The sequence below is a fragment of the Triticum urartu genome, chromosome 4A (assembly GCF_056163025.1).
Source record: "Triticum urartu cultivar PI428250 chromosome 4A, HENAU_Tu73, whole genome shotgun sequence".
In the NCBI taxonomy this organism is placed as follows: domain Eukaryota; kingdom Viridiplantae; phylum Streptophyta; class Magnoliopsida; order Poales; family Poaceae; genus Triticum; species Triticum urartu.
In genome coordinates this window covers 66,209,156-66,220,076 of record NC_141876.1, presented here as the reverse complement: position 1 = coordinate 66,220,076, position 10,921 = coordinate 66,209,156, and the positions used below count along the sequence as shown (strand labels likewise).

Below are 10,921 nucleotides of genomic sequence, written 5' to 3'. Positions count from 1 at the left end.
AACATAGTCATCATCGCTATCATCTGGGTCCGAGTCGGTGTCGTCGATGATGATGTAGTCTTCCGGGCGAATCTCCTTGGGTTTTTTGTCTTCATCTACTGGTGTAGGGTCTCACATAAATATCCCGATCTTCTTGATCAGATCGTCATTCTTCTCCACCAATACTTCAATTTCTTCTTCATAATATTCACGTGTAGCCTTGAGTTCTTCCTCCAGTTCCTTGATTCTAGTCCTTGCCTTCTTCAGATCTATCATGTCGGCGCACATCTGGTTCTCCTGCCGTCGAATGTGCTGGTTTAATTCCTAGATAAAAGTTGCAATTGATCTATCCTTTCTGGTGCTGATCATCTCCCAATGCTCATCTCGGCGCCCACAAATCTGGTAGATAGTATCCTTGAGATCATTGCGGTAGACTTCTCCAATGCGTCCCATGGCGATATGAGCTGCCATGCTCTTCCCTAGACTCTAAGTTGGTGCATCAAAAGAAAACTCTATGGGCTCAGTGACTGGCATGAACGTCCTTCCTGGAACTTGAACTTGAATCATCCAGCGCTCTTCTTCAGGTAAAGTGGTAGGTTCCGGTGAAGCTTGGTACTCCTATGTTCAGGTATCTAGTGACTTCCTTGCGGTGACGTCCAAAGGGTGTATCTTCATCTGGTTGCATGAACTTGTTCCTTGCATCCGCCATCCTAAAGAGTAGAAAAGATGAGAGGTCAGAAGAGAAAAGAGTGAATAGTGATCTACGTCTTTAGCTTAGTGGTCGTGTCCTACAATCAGCGTGTGCTCTGATACCATCTTTGTAGCGACCAGACCTCAAACAGTCTGATCTCTGTGCTCAGGTGTCATCCCTGGATCAGTAATGCTGACACCACACAGTACTTGAAGGATTTATAACAGAGTAGCAATCACACACTTATTACATTGAGTGTCTTAATAGAGAACTTATTACAATAAATATGGCTTAAGGCCATCTAATAACGATAACAGCGGAAGGCTTGGAAGATAAGTGAGTCCATCAACTCCAACGGCATCACTGAGTATAGAACCACGACCTAAAAACTCCTTAATCATCGTCTGAAAAGTCTGCAACATTAACGTTGCAGGCCGAAACGGGCCAGCACATGGAATATGCTGGCAAGGTAACACATAGAGAGTAATGGAATGAAACAGCTATACTATATGCATATTTGGCTGGTGGAAAGCTCTATGGTTACTGTTTTGCGTAAAGCTGATTTTTCCCTATTGCAAAGGAATAAATTTTATTTAACTACCAGGGTAGTTGTTAAACATTGAGAATGGTTGACAGCATCCTCAATCCCAATTAAGCATCATCATTAACAAAACCCAACAAAATTAAATTTTTAGAGTAACATGTTGAGATTCACATGATAATCCAAGTACTAGATACTCAAGATGTTCATAACCGGGGACACGGCTAACCATGATTAGTTTATACACTCTGCAGAGGTTTGCGCACTTTTCCCCACAAGACTCGATCGCCTCCGTTTGGTTTCTCACACTACATGATGTTTGAGAAGACGGATGACCGAGACATAGTCTTTCAGAAGTGCTAGCACCTTACGATGGATAGACCGTTACACCTACTTTCCCTACATCTGCTAGTCTACCCTGTAAGAGTTCGCACGATTTAATCAACTATGCTAGAGCCCATAATAGCTTGTGGCTGCACACGGAAGTTTCTAGTATGAAAAATCTCATGATCCCTTTGGGCCTGGGTGGCGGTCCATAAAGAAAAACAGGCAATCCTGAAATACCCAGGTACCTCAATCCACCCAGATGTGTGTTTAAGTTGCCACCTTAGATAAACCATTAAATTAACAAGCTCACATCTGTCATGGATATCACTCACCCAATCCACGTCTACTAGCATAGCATAGCAATAGTAAGCAAAAGTAGAAGTAACTCCCAAAGGTTTGATAATATAACAGGTAATAGGTACTACCTCAGCTACTTCCCATCCCACAGTTTAATTAGATCCTAATCATGCAATGTTTGAGGATTGATCTAATGCAATAAAACTAGGTAGTAGGAGGTATGATCAAAGTGTTACTTGCCTTGCTGATGATCCGCGAAACCTAGAGATTCGAAGTAACACGCGACGCACTCCGGGTATTCTATCGCAGACAAACAAACAAGCATACAATAAGCATTCATCTAATGCACAGGTAAAACTCAAATAAGAGATCTAATCAGAAGGTTCAACTTAAGAACTCCGGTTCGCAAAAAGAATCAAATCAAACGAAGCAACAAAAGTCAAACGGCAAAAGAAACAGGCTTCGTTTACTATTCTGGATCTAGGGCAATTTTTACAGTGGCAAAAACTTGCTTAAGTTGGTTAAACGGATAGAGGGTTTTGAGACGAAACTCCAGGCGCTTGAATCGCCTGATTCCGATAAACGAGCGAAAAGTTATACTAAAACGAAAATCGGATCAGAAATCGCAATCAGAAAAATCGCGGATTTAATCCGAGAAAAAGAAAAACGACGAACGTTCGCTAGAACGAACGAACGAACACTCGCTATTTAAATAAATCGGAAAAACCGATCTATTAAAAAAACCGAAACTAAAAAAACGAACAAAACCGTCAGAAAAACTGAACGGTTTTTTTGAAAAAAACCGGCGTCTAAAAAAAACTACCTGACAATTCCGGCGAGGTTCCGGCGGCGGCGGCGGGCTCCGGCGACGGTGGTCGGCAGCGGCGGGATCCGGCGACGAGGCGGCGCGGCGCGGGCAGCGGCAAGATATGGCGCGGCGGCTGCGGGGCGGCGGCGGCGGCGCGGGCCGCGGCGACGCTAGGGTTCGGGCGGCGGGGCGGCTCGGTGGGCTGCGGGGTCGGGCGCCCCGGCTTTTAAAGGCCGGCCCCGGAGGAGTCCGGGCCTAACACGGCCCGTAGGTCGGTTTCGTTTTTTTAATTATTCCGCGCAGAAAAACAAATAAAAGAAATACTAAACTGACTCCAAAAATCCCAAAATAAATTTTCCCGGGTTTCTAAAATCAAGCTGCACAAGGTGAACATTTATTTGGGGCCTAAATGCAATTTTTAAAAACGCACATTTTTCCTAAATTCAAATAAAATAACAAAAAACTCCGAAATAAAATCCTATTTGATTTTATTATTAAATCCTAAATATTTCTTTATTTTGGGAAAGTCATTTTATTCCCTCTCTCATATTTTTGTGATAGAAATAATTGATGATAAAATAATTAAAATCAAATGATCCTATTCTCAAGATTTGAGAAAACTCAAATATGAAAATAATGAAATCCCCAACTCTCTCCGTGGGTCCTTGAGTTGCGTAGAATTTCTAGGATCAAAACCAAAACCAAATAAAATATGATATGCAATGATGATCTAATGTATAACATTCCAAATTGAAAATTTGGGATGTTACATATAACAAGAAACCATTACCAAAGAAAAGAAAGGAAATAGAACAAAAAAAGGTTGCTACTACTGTTACAAAGTAGTCTGAGGAAAATCACAGCCTGAACTAAAATGGAGTCCAATTAGTTGCTCAAAGCATTACTTAGCACAACCTTGAAGTTTCTTTTCCAAAACAATGATCCCAGAACTTGAGCGAGTACTATGTACACTCCACATTTGAGCTGGTCTGAACTGGGGTTCTGCAGTCCAAAAGATGCGATGTACTTCATCGGGTACAGGTCATGTTCATCTCAAACCACAACCTTTTTGGTTAATAGTAAACCATCTGGTACCATAGTTAATGTACAACGATAGTTCCAAATGTACTCTTTTGCCATTCAATCCGCTGGTGACGGATCATGTTTGACAGTAACAACATGTGCAGATGTGTAGAGAGCCATAATGCTAGTATGTGCTGCTAACAATGGTCATCATGTGAGTGGTACAATGAATCCTACTGTGCTTATGGTTGTTGGGGCCTTACACATTGTCTTCTTCCAGAATAGCATTGGATGGCGGCCTCCTAACACTAGAGCTCCAGATGTACTCTCTTGACATTAAATCGGCTGGTGACGGATCTGGTTTCACCACAGCTAAGAGCATGTGCAAATGTGTAAAGTCATAATGCTTTTTTGATTTGATAAAGTCATAATGTTAGTACGATGTAAAGGGTGAGCACCATGTGGGGAGGGCTAGCGTGCTTATGGTTTGCACTTTGTAGGGCCTTACACATTTTCTTCTTTATTGTGATGAACTCACCATGAGCCCATGGAATTAAACACAAAGATGCATGGTTGGTAAGTCACCACTATATAACAGACTTTGCATATGTTGCCAGTGACAACATCTCATGCAAACTTACTAAACATGGTAGGATTGAGAAGCATCCCATGTCAGTCAAGGCATTTTTTAATGCGTAGGACTGGGAGGAATCTGGAAGGGATGTAGAAATAGTCGGTCCTTGAGGCAAGAAATTACCTCTGCTCTACCTTCCAGTTGTGATGGGTCTTTGAGTGTCGTGAGGGCCCCTTGTGCATAAAGCTTCATAGTTTTAAGATTCCTGAAAATTCCACAAGCAAGGTTTCTACTTCTACTTGTAAGGCAAGGCTGCACTGCGTCCATGAATCATCGGAGCTAACCCGTCGCTCCGAGCATCGTGAGTCTGAGGCGTTCCTCCCGTTGTTCCGAGCCACATCTAGCGCGGCTGCTCGCTCAGTTCTGACCCCGAGTGACGCCCGTCGTCGCCTGTCTCGTCCCGTTCCCTTGGAGATGTTGGGGTCGTCGAGGTCATCCTCTACAACTGGGTCTGGGAGAGACGAGTAAAGGATGGGAGGGGTGGTCACGGGTTCTGCAGGGTTGACAGGCTGCGAGGGCCACATTGGCCGGGAGCTTTCAAAAAATTTCAAAAGCTAAGCTTATCCACCATGTTTAAAGCTACATTCCTTCCCCCCTTTTCAATGTATCCCGATTTTTTTCAGGGCTTCAGTTTATCCCGATTAATAGAACTACTTCTAGACACAAACTAGTTCATTGGGCACATACCAACAAGCCTAGGAAACCTTCAATCTCTTGAAACACCGAGCATTTCCAATAACAATCTTAATAGTAGGGTACCAGAGGGGATGTTCAGCATTCCAACAATAAGGAAAATTGGATTATCACTCAACAACCTTCACGGACAACTTCCTGCAGAAGTAGGCAACGCCAAGCAGCTCGTGATTTTGCTGCTTTCATCGAACAAGTTATCTGGCCATATTCCAAGTACTTCAGGTGATTGCAAAAGTTTGACACATTGACTTGGACAATAATATTTTCGATGTAAACATCCCCGTTTCATTTGGCAACCTATTTGGCCTAAAAGTCCTCAATTTGTCTTACAATAACTTAACCGGATCAGTACCAGCGTCTCTTGGGAACCTTCAACTTCTTAAGAAAATAGATCTGTCGTTCAACCATCTTGAGGGCAAGGTTCCAATTCATGGAATATTCAAGAACGCAACTGCCACACATATTGATGGAAATCAGGGCCTTTGTGGTGGGGCATCGAACTTACACCTGGCTTCATGTTCTGTTATGTCTTCAAATTTATCTAAACACAGGCTACCTGTAATAGTCAAAGTAGTGATCCCACTCGCTTGCATGCTCTCACTGCTTGCTACGGTGATCTTTGTGCAGCTTTGGCGGAGGAAAAACTGTATGAGAAGTTCTATGTCTTCACTCTCATTTGATAGCAAATTCCCCCAAGTTTCCTATAAGGATCTTGCTAGAGCAACAGATGGATTCTCTGTATCCAATTTGATTGGCACGGGAAGATACAGTTCAGTATATAGAGGGAAGATACTTCAAGAAGAAAATGTGGTTGCCGTGAAAGTATTTTGCTTAGAGGTAAGGGGAGCACAGAGGAGCTGCATTGCAGAGTGCAATGCTTTGCGAAATGTGCGACACCGCAATCTAGTCTGTATCTTAACTGCATGCTCTAGCATTGATTCTAGCGGAAATGATTTCAAAGCGCTAGTGTATGAGTTCATGCCAGGAGGGGATTTGCATAACTTGCTATACTCAATGGAAGACAATGGCAACTCTTTAAAACATGTTTCACTTGCTCAAAGGTTAAGCATTGTGGTGGATATAGCAGATGCAATGGCGTACCTACACTATAACCACCATGGAAGTATTGTTCATTGTGATCTCAAACCCAACAACATTCTTCTGGACAATGACATGGTAGCTCATGTTGGAGACTTTGGACTCGCACGGTTGCAAGTCTATCCCATGTCATCATCCTTTGATGACTCGACATCGGTTTCTTCGCTTGCAATCAGGGGAACCATAGGATATGTTGCTCCAGGTATTATTTTTTACGATCTGTTTTTCTTACTAATTTAGTTGGAAGTGTGAGATTAAACCAATCTGTCGATATATGCAATCTACAGAATATGGAGCGGGTGGTCAAGTTTCTACTCGCTGCAGATGTTTACAGCTTTGGGGTCGTTCTCCTTGAAATATTCATACGAAAGAGCCCAACAGATGGCATGTTCAAGGACGGATTAATCATTGCCAAGTTTGCAGAGGTTAATGTCCTTGACAAGATGATGCAGATCGTCGACCCACAACTGGTACAAGAGTTGGACCTTTGCGAAGAAGCTCCATCGGTGGAGGATAATGGAGTACATTGTTTACTTTCTGTGCTGAATGTTGGCCTTTGCTGAATGTTGGCCTTTGATACGTCCATTTTGCATCATGCTTTTATATTGATATTCATTGCATTATGGGCTGTTATTACACATTATGTCACAATGCTTATGCCCATTCTCTCTTATTTTACAAGGTTTACATAAAGAGGGAGAAGGCCGGCAGCTGGGATTCTGGGCTGGAAAAGGAGCAAATATTAGAGACCTATTCTGCACAGCTCCAAAAGTCCTGAAACTTCACGGAAGTTATTTCCAGAATATATAAAAAATACTGAGCGCAAGAATTACCAGAGGGGGGGCACTTGTCGGTGTCAAAACCGGCGGATATCGGTTAGGGGGTCCTGAACTGTGCGTCTAAGGCGGATGGTAACAGGAGGCGGGGGACACAGTGTTTACCCAGGTTCGGGCCCTCTCGATGGAGGTAATACCCTACTTCCTGCTTGATTGATCTTGATGATATGAGTATTACAAGAGTTGATCTACCACGATATCAGAGAGGCTAAACCCTAGAAGCTAGCCTATGGTATGGTTGTTGTTGTCCTTCGGACTAAAACCCTCCGGTTTATATAGACACCGGAGGGAGCTAGGGTTACACAGAGTCGGTTATAAGGGAGGAGATCTACATATCCGAATCGCCAAGCTTGCCCTCCATGCAAAGGAGAGTCCCATCCGGACACGGGACGAAGTCTTCAATCTTGTATCTTCATAGTCCAACAGACTGGCCAAAGTATATAGTCCGGCTGTCCGAGGACCCCCTAATCCAGGACTCCCTCACCACTCACCATCCATGAGGGTGGGAGGCGCACCCTACCCCCTGGGCGCGCCCCACTGCCTCGTGGGCCCCCTGATGGCCCTTCGATGCCCATCTTCTGCTATATGGAGTCTTTCATTGAGGAAAAAATCATAAGCAAGATTTCGGGACGAGACTCCGCCGCCACGAGGTGGAACCTTGGCGGAACCAATCTAGGGCTTTGGCGGAGCTGTTCTGCCGGGGAAACTTCCCTCCGGGAGGGGGAAATCATCACCAATGCTCCTCTCATCGGGAGGGGCCCAATCTCCATCAACATCTTCACCAGCACCATCTCCTCTCAAACCCTAGTTCATCTCTTGTATCCAATTCTTGTCTCTAAGTCTGGGATTGGTACCTGTAGGTTGCTAATAGTGTTGATTACTCCTTGTAGTTGATGCTAGTTGGTTTACTTGGTGGAAGATCATATGTTCAGATCCTATATGCACATTAATACCCCTCTGATTATGAACATGAATATGCTTTGTGATTAGTTACGTTTGTTCCTGAGGACATGGGAGAAGTCTTGCTATTAGTAGTCATCTGAATTTGGTATTCGTTCGATATTCTGATGAGATGTATGTTGTCTCTCCTCTAGTGGTGTTATGTGAACATCGACTACATGACACTTCACCATTATTTGGGCCTAGAGGAAAGCATTGGGAAGTAATAAGTAGATGATGGGTTGCTAGTGTGACAAAAGCTTAAACCCTAGTTTATGCGTTTCTTCGTAAGGGGCTGATTTGGATCCATATGTTTCATGCTATGGTTAGGTTTACCTTGATACTTTTGTTGTAGTTGCGGATGCTTGCAATAGAGGTTAATCATAAGTGGGATGCTTGTCTAAGTAAGGACAGTACCCAAGCACCGGTCCACCCACATACCAAATTATCAAAGTACCGAACGTGAATCATATGAACGTGATGAAAACTAGCTTGACGATAATTCCCATGTGTCCTCGGGTGCGCTTTTCTCTATATAAGAGTTTGTCCAGACTTGTCCTTTGCTACAAAAAGGATTGGGCCACCTTGCTGCACTTTATTTACTTTTGTTATTTGTTGCTTGTTACAAATTATCTTATCAGAAAACTATCTATTACCTATAATTTCAGTGCTTGCAGAGAATACCTTGCTGAAAACCGCTTATCATTTCCTTATGCTCCTCGTTGGGTTTGACACTCTTACTTATCGAAAGGACTAAGATAGATCCCCTATACTTGTGGGTCATCAAGACTCTTTTCTGGCGCCGTTGCCGGGGAGTGAAGCGCCTTTGGTAGGTGGAATTTGGTAAGGAAAAATTTATATAGTGTGCTGAAATTTACTGTCACTTGTTACTATGGAAAGTAATCCTCTGAGGGGCTTGTTCGGGGTATCTTCACCTCGACCAGTAGAGCAAAGAGTTGCTCCTCAACCTACTGAAAATGAAAATGTCTACTTTGAAATTCCTTCGGGTATGATAGAAAAACTGCTAGCTAATCCTTTTGCAGGAGATGGAACATTACATCCTGATGAGCACCTAATATATGTGGATGAAGTTTGTGGATTATTTAAGCTTCCAGGTATGCCCGATGATGTTATCAAGAAGAAGGTCTTCCCTTTATCTTTGGAGGGAGATGCATTGACATGGTATAGGCTATGTGATGATATGGGATCATGGAACTACAAACGATTGAAATTGGAATTTCATCAAAAGTTTTATCCTATGCATCTTGTTCATCGTGATTGTAATTATATATATAATTTTTGGCCTCGTGAAGGAGAAAGCATCGCTCAAGCTTGGGGGAGGCTTAAATCAATGTTATATTCATGACCCAATCATGAGCTCTCAAGAGAAATGATTATTCAAAATTTTTATGCTCGGCTTTCTGATAACAATTGCACCATGCTCGATACTTCTTGTGCTGGCTCTTTTATGATGAAGACTATTGAATTCAAATGGGATATATTGGAAAGAGTTAAACGCAACTCTGAAGATTGGGATCTCGACGAAGGTAAGGAGTTAGGTATGACACCTAAGTTTGATTGTGTTAAATCTTTTATGGATACCGACGTTTTCTGTAAATTTAGCACTAAATATGGACTTGACTCTGAGATAGTAGCTTCTTTCTTTGAATCTTTTGCTACTCATGTTGATCTCCCTAAGGAGAAGTGCTTTAAATATCATCCTCCCATAGAAGTAAAAGTAGCTGCACCTATTAAAGTTGAAGAAAAGACGGTCACTTATAATGATCCTGTTACCATCCGGCCTAGACGCACAGTTCGGGACCCCCTACCCGAGATCCGCCGGTTTTGACACTGACATTGGTGCTTTCATTGAGAGTTCCTCTGTGTCGTCGCCGTCAGGCTCGATGGCTCCTACGATCATCAATAGTGATGCAGTCCAGGGTGAGACCTTCCTCCCCGGACAGATCTTCGTCTTCGGCGGCTTTGCACTGCGGGCCAATTCACTTGGCCATCTGGAGCAGATCGAAAGTTACGCCCCTGGCCGTCAGGTCAGATTTGGAAGTTTAAACTACACGTCTGACATCCGCGGGGACTTGATCTTCGATGGATTTGAGCCACTGCCGAGCGCGCCGCACTGTCACGACGAGCATGATCTAGCTCTGCTGCCGAACAGTGCCGTGGAGGCCGCATCCGCGTCGGCTTCGACCCTTAACTCGGAGCCAATTGCGCCGATCGAGGACGGGCGGTTGGACGCCACCTCGGGGGCTGCAACCCCAACGGCGATTGAGCCAAGCACCAGCCCCGTACTCCACGAGACCCGTGACTCCAAGGAGCCGGACTCCTCTCCAGACTCCGAGCCCCCCGCGCCCCTGCCGATCGAATCCGATTGGGCGCCGATCATGGAGTTCACTTCCGCGGACATCTTTTAGCACTCGCCTTTTGGCGATATCCTAAAGTCACTAAAGTCTCTCTCTCTTTATCAGGAGAGCCCTGGCCGGACTACGGTCAGCAAGGTTGGGGTATAGACAAGGCTCATTGGAGCTACGTCACGATATAGCCTAGTACAGAGGCGCCGCACACCCACTCTGCTTTACAAACGAAATAATGGGTCATCAAATCCCCGAGGGTTTCAAACCCGTAAACATCGAATCATATGATGGCACAACAAATCCTGCGGTATGGATCGAGGATTATCTCCTTCATATCCACATGGCCCGCGACGATGATTTCCACGCCATCAAATACCTCCCACTCAAGCTTAAAGGACAAGCTCGGCATTGGCTTAACAGCTTGCCAACAGGATCAATCAGTTGTTGGGAGGACCTGGAAGCCGCATTCCTCGACAATTTCCAGGGCACTTATGTGCGACCCCCAGACGCCGATGACCTAAGTCACGTAATTCAGCAGCCAGAGGAATCGGCCAGGCAATTCTGGACACGGTTCCTAACAAAGAAAAATCAAATAGTCGACTGTTCGGACGCTGAGGCCCTAGCAGCCTTCAAACACAATATCCGTGACGAGTGGCTGGCCCGGCACCTTGGACAGGAAAAGCCGA

General features: G+C 44.3%; 1 pseudogene; it reads left to right on the top strand.

Annotated features, from left to right (window-relative positions):
* The first annotated feature begins 5,067 nt into the window (after positions 1 to 5,067).
* On the top strand, positions 5,068 to 6,654 carry LOC147974811 (putative LRR receptor-like serine/threonine-protein kinase At3g47570; annotated as a pseudogene).
* The last annotated feature ends 4,267 nt before the right edge of the window (positions 6,655 to 10,921 follow it).